Raw genomic sequence first — 13,261 nt, 5'->3', positions numbered from 1 at the left:
GTGTAACCTATTTATAAATGCATTCAATGTGCAAATTTGCCATCAGCCTTTCATTTCCTTCACTAGTCTTAGCAAGGACAGAGAGAATGTGAAAGCAGGTTTCTTCAGACATCTAACCCGGGCCACCTGGGATACTGGGAATCACAGTAATTGTGCCATAAGTATACCCTCCATCATCTCTAGGTCCTGAGCCAAAGTACAGGGGCTACAAGGGACACCAGTGTCCATTCATTCATCATTTAACCAACGTTAATGACATTTCCATCACCTATAAAACTCTGTGTAATGTTCTATAAGAAATATAGAAATGAATGATATCCTTTCTCCAGGGAATTCATGGTCTGTAAGAGTATGCATATTACTCTAATATCAGATACAAAGGGATGATAAAAGAAGAAACAAAGATGAGTCAAAGTTATTAAAGAGCCCAATGTTATCATGTAACATTATAGGCACTATCAAAGGTTCATTGCTAAAGAACAGACAGAGTATTCATTATATGACTTTACCAATTGGAAACAAATGGCAACTTGAGTAAAAAGTTGAAAGTTTGAACCAAATATTTGCCTGTTGTCCAAAAGAAATATTGCCATGTGATTGTATACATTCAGATCATCGTAACTAATATTTCTAGAACATTTTACAATAAACAAAGTGCTTCTTATGTGAACTTTTGTATATAGAGCTACACAGTCCTATACATTAACATATATATTTATATTTGGAGATGTATTGAATTACAAGGCCACAATAACTTCCAAATATTCAGATACTGGAATGTCAGGAAGACCCATTGTTGTGAAAAGCAAACTTCAAAACATTTCTCTTTTCCTCAAATTAGAAGGTACAACATATCTGAAGCACCACATATCAAAAGAAGAGCTTGTTGATATATGAGGAAAGTACAAGTCCCTAATGCAAAAAAATAAAACCAAAATTTTTTTAAATGGCTGATGTATTAGGTTTAAATATGTAACATACTAAAATCCTCCAGTATATCACCAGTTTATCCACACATCAAAAAAAGGACCCAAACATCTTTCAATAGGAAAAAAAAAAGCTTCCCAACAGGTTGGAAGCATCACATATACTCAGAGTGCATACTACTTGCATGTATTTCTTCTTAATTTGGTTAAGTCCTGAGGCTTCTACTAGCAGACATTTGATGCCACAGCTGAGCAAAAGAAGAAGGGACAGGATCTGGCAAGGTAGCAGTGATACCCCTTTCCTAAACGGAGGACAATTCTGATAGACTTTAGCCTTGTTAGTCAGGATTTTTGAGTTTTGACACTGATTGAGCAGAGATAAGATAAATAGACTTGTAAGCTAACTTGCCACACTACATTCTGTGGGATAAAAGTGGTTTTCAAAGGAATACTGATTATGAGTGGGAGGTGTGCACACTCCCTCAGAAATCAATTTTGTAACTTTGAGCAAACATGTTTATAAAACAGCTGGTGTGAAATCATAAAACATTTTGATAAATTTCAATCAGCATAAATTGTTAAAAATACCAGTAATAGGAATACTAATAATCTATTTGGAAAAGTTTAAAGGAAAATAGATTACATTATTAAATACCAATAACAAGAAAGATGTCCAGAAGAGGGACACAGATATTCATTAAATTCAGACTATGTTAGCTAAAGTATGAATGGTAACACATTCTAGAATTACCACTAAAAGAACAAAAAGATGTCTAATTTTCAACCCATTAGAGGAAGAAATAGGAAAAAGAAATCACTTTTCCAATAAAGGAAGGAAAGGAGGAAAAAGAGAAAAGAAAACACTATGGCAAATTGAAAACACAATATTGCCATAATAGAAATTTAAATATTTAGAACTGAATTACAATGAAAGCAGTATATATCTACACATACCAGACATTATAGTCGTACTTGTAGTTGTGATAGTAATGGTTATATTACTATTTCTTTAAGGCATCTAAGAGGTTCTCAGAGGAAAATTTAAAGTCTTACATTCATATATTAGGAAAAAAATACTGGAAGTTAATAATACAGGTATTTAAGCTTTAAGAGAAAGTATTAAATCCAGAGACATACTGGGAAGTCAAAAATAAAGTAAAGAGAAAAGATTATAAATAAAACAAAGAAATTCCCTCAACTCTGCATCCCCACTGGCAGGCTGATTTCCCCCATGGATGTCTCAGTACTTGCCAGGCAGACCTCCTACAAGGACTTCCCATGTCTGGTTCCAGTAGTGGTTCCCTCATCTGATCCTTCACAGCCATAGCTGCTGATGGAGCCCTATTATTACCAGCCTGGGCTGCTGCATTATCCCTTGTGATATTATATACCTTCTCACACCTCTGTACATAGTACCAGCACTAAACTCTTCTCAAATTATCTTAATGTGAGTGTCCCATCTTTCTCTTGCTGAAATACTAATTATACAAGCAAGTGTGTTGCACATAACTTAATGTTTAATATATATTATCACATATATTAATATAAATATGAACCAATATTCAAATATTAATCAGCAAATACAAATCAATATTCTTTACATCAACTGGCAGTAACTAATAAATATATGATTTTTAAACAGCTTGGAAATTAGTCTGGCAAAGAAGATATGTAAATTACTTACAAAGGAATAATTTAAAATGTACTAAAGGATATTAAAGATAACCAGGACAAATATATGAATATACAATTCAGTTTTGGAAAGTACAGTCTTGTAAAGATATTAATTCTGCCCCAAATTAATCTGTGAACCAAAGAGATTCATACCAAATCCCAATAAGATTTTTATGAAATGGATTCTTTCAAATCAGTTCTCAAATGCACAGGGGGTTATGAATAGCCAAGAAGAGCCAAGCATCTTCGAGGAGAAAGGAAGATATGAGGGAGGACCAAGAAAAGGAGGAGGAGGAAGAATCTCTCCTACCAGATATCAATCCACGCTTTAAAGCTAGAGTAATTACAAAAGTGATGTATTTGCATAAAAGGGGATTAACAAATGAACAAAAGAGAGAGCCAGAAGCAAACCTGCACATTCATGGTGACTTGCTTTATAACAAAATCACGTTATAAATCACCAGGGAAAGACTATTTTATCAAAGGTAGTAGGATAATAGGCTATCCATATGGGGCAAAAATAACCTTGTTTAAATAGTACCCCAAAATAAACCCAATTATAAAAAACAAAAGTTTTCTAACAACTTCTGACAAAACAGAAGACTATCTTTATCATCTATACATTGTAAGGTATTTTCAAATGGTATACCAAAAACAAAACTCAAATTAAATGAGTATCTCATCCTACTTTCATACTAACTCTGTAAGCTAAAAGAAAAGGTATTGTATTTTTTTTTAACTCCTGAGATAGTCCCATATGACTTGCTCCAGGTGACACAGATGAGATTTTAGTCCAGGTCTTCTGATAGAAAACTCCAGCACTTTAGACAATCTATCCTATTTTCCTGTCTCCTCTCATCCGTAGGACCTTAGCAGTCATAGTTTTGGAAGCTCACTGATGATTTGTTTGACTGCCTATTGATGACCTAGTGTAGATGGAGAGGTGTTTGAAGCAAGCCCCAGGCTCGCGTTACAGGAAGAGCACCCCAGAAAGGTTGAAAGCAAAGAGGAAGGGCAGGATCTTGTGTCTCGGACAAGGCTGCTGCATGCCAACCCTGAATTTTTCTACCTTATCAGAGAAGAGACACCGGCCACCAGGACCACCATCCTTCCAGCCCTGGATTCTTTCTCTTCTTGGCAATCCCATGAGCCCCACTGGAGAACTGGATTGAAGCTAGATCCTGAACGTAACAGCATCCTTCCTAATACATAATGGACGTTTGTGTCTGAACTGAGTCAAAACTCTTTTTTGACCCATCACTGTAACATCAAGTTTTCAAAATGTTCTCTCTTTCCCACAGATTTCTCTTTAACCTTTAAGCATCAAGGCTTTCAAGTTCCAGGATGTGGAAACTAGACTGCAGGCAGAGCCTCAAGCCTCCTGATTATTTGATCATCTCTTTTCACCTGCGGTCCTGGTGTTTAACCGCTAATGTGTTTTCTCTGCTCCCACACCATTCTCTCATACCTGCTTGATGGTGGCAGAGCATCCCAGCTACAGCTGAGCATTCGCTTATGAGAGTAAGTACAAGATGCAAGTCTCAGTGTGTGATCTGGACGGGCCACGATGCGTCCCATGATTACCTTAGCAGGAAAAACTTCATAAAAGAGGACTAGTGGGCACCTTGAACAAAGCTAGGATCAAAGCCTGCATTTCAGGATCTCTTGCAGGTGTGTTTGATTGCTTTGCGCCTACAATCAGGAAATGTGAAACGTGGCTACCGATTTGTTTTCATTCTTTGTTTGGCTGTGTCTGATGATGTCAAAACAACCTGTCATTTCAACACAAAGATATTAGTTGCTTCACTGGAGAGACTCACTTACTGTTTGACACAGTGGAGACAAAAAACTGGGAGCTAGACTGCCCTCTCCCCTCCTTGGCCTTCTTCCAGCCACCTCGAGTGTATTCGGTATTGTGTGAGTTGATTGCCAGGTGTGAGACAGGTAGCTCAGTATGAGACCTGGTGAGGGGGCAGACAGGCTTTGCTGCTCAGGGTGACTAGACCTGCAATATCACCCTCGAGGAGCCCTACTACAGCTGAAGAATGTGCAAAATGTTATGAAATTCAATGCACTCTTAGTATTTCTATTGTTGGGTGAGGATAATTATTACTAGTTATTAGATCATTCGCAATAATAGGAATTTACCCATTATTGCCCCTTTAAAGCATTAAACAAACACTGACTTGATCCTTTAAACACCCTTCACTCGGGTCTGTTTCATTGGTCAGCTGCTCCACGTGTTAATCTTAGAACATAGCAAGGGAAATACCCCTTCCTGTAGCTGTGCTCAATAATTACAATCTTCTGAAGTTGTGGGTGCCCTTTATCTGCAGCCACTTTGCTTCCAGCATTCAGTCAACTGAACATCCACCTACCCCTGCTGGGTGGTGAGAGATGTTGAAGGGTGCAATGCACAGAAGTCAACAAATCATCTCCCGATGCATGTTTTGCAAGTAAAAGAAGCTTTTGGAGTGTGTAGGCTTTCATTTCGGGCTTTGAATCATAGAGATAGGGGGAAACTGGCCACGAGGACACGGGACAGGCACATACAGGCAGAGATCAAAGAGGTCTCAGTGCATCGAGGCAATCCAGCTGGAAAATGAAGAAAATCTAATGTCATTTTTCAACCTGCAGTGTGTTTGCGATGGCTACAGGGGCCAAAAGTAATGTTTAGCTAAATCTTTTAAGTAATTAAAAGGAGTAAAAAAAAACCCTTCAAATTCTAATTTAAAAATCTAGATTTATTTCAGTCAACAATTTGCTTGATAGTTTTATCTTTACAGACTTTCAAGTAATAAAATAGTTTAGCCTGAAGCCCTTAATCACACACCTATGCAATATTATGAAGAATGGGTGTCTGATCAGGAGATAGTTCCTAGCAATAAGGTTTTGAAAATTCATTTCCCATATGCACACATACCCCATGTAACATTTTTTTTCTTAAGCGGAGTGACATTTTTCAACTGGCAATTGTATTATATTTGTACAACATACAATGAAATGTTTGCATATTTCAAGTTGGAGGTCAACTTTCTTCCTTTACATCTCTTCTTTATAAGGAAGCTACATTGCCTCTAAAGGGAAAATACTGTTTCTAGAGCTTTGGTGAACGCAAAGGTCACTGGCTGCATTTGGCACCACACACAGTGGGTGTGCTTAACTCAGACTGTGACAGCTTGCTGAAAGAACAGTTTTTATTCAGACATTAATTTGGCAGTGATGAAACCTGTTAAACATCTTCTCTACCTTATCAGGAAACATCAGGTGATTCTCCCCAGCAGCTGCCTCTGTGTCCTAGTCCATTCCAGTAAGAAGACAGGAAGCAGCTCAATGCAGAGACCTGCCCTTCGGGTCGGTTTCTGAGCACCTGGGGACAGTGATAATTCCCAGGGCTTGGAGTCAGGAGACCTGAGTATCTGCTTAGGCTCTCGTGCAGGCTCACTCTCCGGCCTTAGACAAGACACTTCCCCTTTCTGAGCCTCAGCTCTTCATTTATAAACGAAAAGAAGAGTTCTGGTAAAGGTGACATATTAAGTTTATGTCTAGCATACTTTGTCAGCTTTAAACATACAACAATGATTAATTTAAATTAAAAAGAGAAAAATCCAAAAGAGAGAGTTGTGCTGAAAAACATAACAAACATCACCATAGACTGAAATAGAATTTAAATGCAAAGCAGTGAGCAGAGCTGAAGCCACAAGCCTTCTGGGTTATAATCCAAACCAAAGCAGTGGTAGCCACTAACCCAGATTCCATGGGGAAAAATGGACTAAAAGTGCTCCATACAAACTGGAAGATTAAAGTTAGATTCAGCACCTAAAGTGAAGTTCCATAGAGACAGTTCAACTATGACACAAGGTCAAGAGACCTGTTGTCAATTCAACCTAGCACTTATGCTCATAGGTCATAGGAGTACCAGAGAGCATTTATATATAATAGAATGCTGTTCTGTAATATAAATGAATGAACAAACTGACACATATGATTAAGTGGATTAACTTCAAATCTGTTATACTAAGTGAAAGAAGACTATATAGTATATGATTATATGATTACTATATGGAAAAGGAGGGATTCATTTAAAGGGCTAACAATAGACTAGATAGGATCAGTGAATTTGAAGATAGGTCAGTGATGTTACATGAAGAAGGAAGAGGAGAGAAAAAGAAAGAATAATAAAAAAAAAATTGAGCAAAGCATCCAAAATCCAGAGGACAAACATCAAATAGTCTGACATTCTTGTAATTGGAGTCCCAGGAAAAAAGATAGAGGAAATAAAGAAAACAAACAGTTGAGAATATATTGCCTGAGAATTTTTCAAATGGATAAAATTAACCCATAGATACAAGAAGCTCAGCTAATTCCAAGCAAAATAAATAATAACAACAACAAAAGTAATTCAGGAATGTCATATTCAAACTGATAAAACCCAAGATAAAGCAGAAATATTTTTAAATAATTGAGGGAAGAAAGACACCTGGATGAAATTAACATCTATATCAGTGGACTTATGGAAGGCAGATTACCCTCTGTAATGTGAATGGGCCTCATCCCATTAACTGAATGCCTTAATAGAACAAAGGCAAAAAGTATGGCATTGCTTAATGGCTTGCTTGATGACCTTCATATTTGAATCGCAACACTGGCTTTTCCCTGGGTGTCTAGCCCACCATGCTACTCTGCAGATTTTGGACTTGCCAATCTCTATAAATGCATGAACCAATTCCTTAAAATAAATCTCTCTCTCTCCCCATATACATATATATGCATATGTATATATATCATACATACACACACACATACACATCCTATTGGTTCTCTTTCTTTGACAGCCCTAACTAATACAAGTGGAATGAAGATGAAAAAGGAAAGAGTCAATGAAGTCCAAGATAGATTAATAGAATTACCCAATCTGAAGGAGAAATAAACTAAAAGCATGGAAAAAAAACAGAAACCAAAAATGCAACATTTCTGGGACATGTGAAACAATGTCAAAATGTGAGTAATTGGAATCTCAGAAGATGAGAGAAGAGAATATGGGGCAGAAAAACATTTGAAATAACAAGTGTATTACAAGTTTGGTGAAGGACATACATTTGTAAAGTCAAAAAGCTCAGCAAAACTCAAACATAGTACATACAAAGAAAAATCATGCCTAAGCAATCATAGCAAAACTCATGAAAACTAATGAGAAAGAGAAAACTACAAAAGAATATGGAGACAGAAAATGCTATATATGATATAGAAGGAAAAAGTGACTTCATCCAAGTTGATACAGGCTACAAGACAAAGGAACAGCATTCTAAAGTCTGAAAAAAACCTGCCAACCCATATTCTATATCCAGGAAAAATATCATTTAAGAATGAATGTTAAATAAAGTCATTTTTAGAAAAAAAATAAAACCAAGACTATTTAGAGTAAATATGTCAAACAGAAGGGAAATAAAAGTACATGGAAACTCAGATCTTCAGGAAGAAATGACTACCATTGGAAATGGTAGAAATGGTAAATACCTTGGTATCTATAAAAAGATGTTTCCTCTTAATTATTTTAAGATACACAGAACTGGTTAAAGCAACATTGTAACATTCTCATGTGGCATTTATAATACATGCAGATATAATACATATAAAAGCATATCAAAAATAGTCTAATCAGAATGTGAATAGTTAATGGTATATATTTTAAACCTTAGCACCACTAATAAGCCACTAATAAATAATATAAATATAGCTAAAAAGTCAGTGGATAAGTTAAAAAGGAACTTTTAAAATATTCAAATAATCCAAAAGAAGGGAGGAAGGAATAATAGAATTAAGAAAAATAGTAGGACTAAGCAGAAAATAAATAATACATGGGAGATTTATACCAAACATATCAATAATTGCATTAAATGTTAATGGATGAAACACCCTAAGTGGAAGACAGAAAACGATCACAATGGTTTAAAAAAACAAACAAAACAAAAAATGAAAAAAAAATTAAGCATGAAAGCAAAGTGTGAGACACACATGAAATATAAAGACAGTTTGAAAGGGAAGGAAAAGTATATAATTTGAAAATAGTATTCAAAAGAAGACAAAGATATCTGCAATATTATCAAATAAAATAGATCTCAAAACCGAGTATTACCAGAGAAAAAGAGAAACATCACATAATGATAAGAGTAAATTCTTCAGGAATTCATGACAACTACAAATATGCAAATGCCTAATAAGAGTTTCAAAACACATAGGGCAAACACTAGCATAATTATAAAGAGAAATGAGAATTTCACAGTCACAGTTTTGAAACATCCTCTTTTAGAAAATAATACAATAACTAGACGAAAGTAATATATTGCTCAGATCATTGATGTAACTATTATTTGTAGAGCATTGCTGTTTACAACAGATGTAATTATATATAGAATATTACTGTCAACAGAACTCAAATATATGTGAGATGTTCACCAAGATAGATCATATATCAGGCCGTAAAAGAAAACCTTACATATTCAAAAGGATTGAAATCAGATCAAGTATGTTCTCTGACCACAATAGAATTAAACCAATGTTCATTACGAAAAATAGGTCTTTAAGAAACCCCAGCTATTTGGAAAGCAAACAACACATATTTAAATAATCAGTTTGCAAAAAAAAGACACAAGGAAAAAAATATTTTAAACTCCATGACAGTAAAAACACATGTCAAAATCTGTAGGATTCAACTAAATCAGTGTTTAGAGGAAAACATATAGCTTTAACTGACTGATCTAAAGAAAGGTCTAAAATCAATGATCTAAGGTTCCACTTTAAAAAGCTAAAAACATAAAGGCAAAGTAAATCTAGAGTAGGTGTAAGGAAGAAATAAATGTAGATAAGAGCAAAAATCAAATTTAAAACAGAAAAAAAATTGTAAACTAAGATCTTAAGCCAAAGTTTGGCTCTTAGAGGAAAAAAATTCAACAAAATTGAGAAATACTTAACACTGATCAAGCAGAAAAGAATGAAGGGGAGTACAAATTTAAAAATATTGTGAATGAAAGATGTTCTATCTATAGACCCTACAGATATAAAATGGATAATAAAATAATATTATGAAAAATTTTATGCCAACAAACTAGTATCTTTGGCAAAATGCTTTTTTCTTTAAAATACAACTTACCAAAATGGCACAAGAGGAAATAAAATCTGAAAAGTGCTTTATAAAGAAATTGTGTTTTTTATCAAAAATTCTCCCATAATAAAATACCAGATGATTCTACTAGTGAATCTGTCAAACATTTAAGGAAGAAATAATACTAATTTTACACAAATTTTTTAAAGTATATATAAGGAACCAAACACTTTCCGAATCATTTTATAATGTCAGCATAATTCTATACCAAAACTTACATTATAAAAAAATTAAAATTATAAATAAATATCCTCAGGAACATCGATGAAAAGTAATAAGCAAAATATAAGCACATTAACTCCAGCAATTGCATACAGCAATAGAGAGCAATTGTCATTATTTCCAACCCTGACATCTCTTTCCATGAATAGGTAGGAAGCAACAATCGTCTATGAGATTTCTCAGCTCTCAAGAGTATTTGAAACACTCGTGTTCGACTGTGAACTTCCTAAAGGAATTTAACTAGGGAATTAACCTAGTCCCTCTGTGAGGTCATCAAGAACCAATTTCTGTTTCATCATTATTCTCCCTTCAGTTTTATTCCAAGGCTGGTTCCCTTTGTTATCATAAGATGCTTACCAAAAGCACTGCCTTCTCATTCTTGCCAACAAGAGTGAGAGAACATCTCTTCCTGAGGTTTTTCTATGATCAAGGAAAATTTTACCAAGACCTAAAAAGCAACCTCTTATCTCATTGCTTGAAAGTATGTTTCCTGCCCATTTATGAATGCATTCTTGCCAACAGCGAATGCCAGACGGTGATTAACTTAGGCCTGAGTTCTCACATTCTTCTTTGGCAAGAGGAGTAGGAGTGATCAAGGGCCCAAGCATGGATCCGGCAAGCTCCAAAACAGGGAAGGGCTAGAATGGTATTTGGAGAGACCAGTCATGTTCACTGAGTACTGCCGCTTACACCACAGGAAGTGCCTTGAAGCATTTGTGGGGCTGTTAGCTTTTTGATGTGTCCCTTCCAGTTTAGATTTTGTATTCCATTGGTCTTTTGCAAGGATGTATAGTACCAACAAAACTGATCAAAAGCTGAAAGACAAGGGCCTATTCTGCTCTTCAAGAAAAGACAACACGGCAGGAACAACAGGGTGAATAAATGAAGTCTGCTGGTTCAGAATCTAAGCAGGAATTTCAACTCAAGTTCTTCCTAGGTAATTAAGGTGCCTTAGAATCTGGCAGATTCCCTGAGGGGTTGAGAAAGATCCCTGGGGACTTTTATGCCCTTGTTGTTCTTGGCTAATAGCTGGAGGATCCAGGTGTTTGGAGAGTTGGGAAGGGAGTTTACCTGACAGTAACTGACTCAGCAAAATGACTTCTAAGGATGTGCTCAGCTTTAATGTTCTCAGAGTCCAGGCTTCACGGCACTTTAAAAACCTTGCTTCTGTGGCCCGATTAGATTGGGAAATACATTTTTTTTGTTCCAGATATTTATTTAAAAGTTTCATTTTCACTTAATAAATCCATAGCCATGGCATACGTGGAAGGTTTCCCCACATGGTAATTTATGCTTATTTGAGAATTACTTTTGGAAGTGCATGGGCTGCCTGTCACTGGGGGAAATTGTAGCCACTCAGTTTTTAGACTTATTGGCTGTTACAGATTTGGGAGTTGATATATATTTGAAATGTTTATGCCTTTTCTTTCTTGTTAATTATCGATCTAGGCTTTTATGGATTCTGAGACATTTGTGAACAAGGCTTTCATTAATCCCCAAGGCGCTGAGGAATCTGGGTAATGGAATTCCCAATTTACAGATATGCAGGAAACCTGGAACTAGCAGGCTAATTCCCAGGGTCACACAGTGGGTCAGCAATGGCCAATCTTACAGATTTTATATAACAGGAATACAAGACACCTAGTTTACTCATGTAGTATAATTAGAGTACACAAAGTTGACTCCAGAAAAAAACAAAGGGATGTAAATATATCCCTTTACAATCCTTATGGGGCCTCCTGTACACCAGGGTCATCTATTCTATGCCCTGTTTCAACCCCTACCTGAGTGTAATCCACTTTCTGTGGACCTGTCCACTTATTCTGAAGCACAGAGGACTTCCAGACCACTAAATCCCTCCTCTTACCTTACACCACTCCTTTCTTCTTTTCCCATCTATGCCCACGTACCCACCACTGTAAGGCAATCGAGGGTCTTAAGTACAGGAACACTAGCTAGAATCTCCAGGAACTTAGTCACCAGAGCATCAGAGCATGGGGAGTCCCAGGGGAGGGGTCCCCCTGATTCTCCTCATTGTGGGAACCAGTGTCTATGTTGTGGGCTGGGCAGGGGGGGTGGCCAGGACCACACTGGGGCAGGCACAGGAGCCCCGCCTGCCCACCCAAGGCCCTCACCTCCTCAGGCCCACAGAGGGAAGAAGGGATGGGGAAGCACTTTGTTTTATTTCCCATTTTGTGATTTTAAGACTTGAGAGAGGCCTCCGGCTTCTTGCTCACACCCAATCATTTCCTAAGAGGACTATTTGCTAAAGAGAAAAATTGTTAACTTTTTTTTTATATATACAAGACCACCTTCACCTGTCCAGCCTTCCAGAAATACCCTAGTGGCTTTGAGCTCTGGCTTTGGGGCCTTCCTGGCACTTTTGCTTCCTGTTTCCTTGGTCATGACTTTGAAGTGAACATGATACAGTTTGACAGGATCTATGGGAAAACAGATATCAGATACTGGATCAGAATCAGATGTTTGCCCATGCGCAGTATGGATCCCTTTTCCAAAGTGCCTGCTTCTCCCTTTGGGAACCTGGAGAAGGTCCAGCCCCCTTCCTTCATGGGCCAGAGACACTGTGAGTCCTACTCCATGCCTTGTGTAAGAGCCAGCTGATTCTCAGATGTAGACCAGCAAACCTCTCCCACTGGCACAGGACTGAGCCCTGGAAGGGCTCTGAGAAGTCTCCTTACCAAGCCCCTCATATGTAAGAAATGAGGATGCTGAGGCCCGCTGAGTAGAAGTAAAGTCTTGGATCTTTCAATCACATGCTCCTGGTTACAGATTCAAGAACTAGTGGGCCCTGCTGGGGTGCTCGCTTCCAGGGGGCCTGTGGTTTTATGTGTGTGAGCAAATAGGCCCTCCTCCTGCCCCACTGCTAGCCCTGCTGCCACCACCCCATCTTCATTCATTGCTAACAGATGCTGCTGCCTAGGCAGCAGCCAGACAAGAGCAGGAGCACCCAGCTCCCAGGCAGGCCGCAAGAGGGAAAGCCGAGGAGCTGCCGCAGAGACACGCACGGGAGGGCCTGGGCTTTGAATTGCAAGAGCCCTTCTTTCCGCCCTCTCCCTTCTAACCAGGTCTTCCAACAATTTCTGTTCTGTGTCCTTCACATCTGGGGATGGCCAGATGAAAGGAGGCCTGTGCAAGCTGCTAAGGAGTGGGTGCTCCCCTGCCAACTGCATCACGGCCCAGGACCTGGTCCATGCCCTCCTCCCGCAGTGCCCAGCAAGGCAGCAAGGAGAAGAGGCTCGTGCTGAGAGCTCTGCAG

The 13,261-nt window shown here is 37.7% G+C and overlaps 1 long non-coding RNA gene across 2 annotated transcripts in view; it reads right to left on the bottom strand.

The window, feature by feature from the left end:
* Positions 1-13,261, bottom strand: part of LOC118910600 (uncharacterized) — a 266,015-nt gene that overhangs the window by 124,086 nt on the left and 128,668 nt on the right. The gene's annotated exons all lie outside the window — the stretch shown is intronic.

The sequence above is a fragment of the Manis pentadactyla genome, chromosome 2 (assembly GCF_030020395.1).
Source record: "Manis pentadactyla isolate mManPen7 chromosome 2, mManPen7.hap1, whole genome shotgun sequence".
Taxonomy (NCBI): Eukaryota; Metazoa; Chordata; class Mammalia; order Pholidota; family Manidae; genus Manis; species Manis pentadactyla.
The sequence above is the reverse complement of the archived record's forward strand: the minus strand, read 5'-3'. Positions and strand labels throughout refer to the sequence as shown.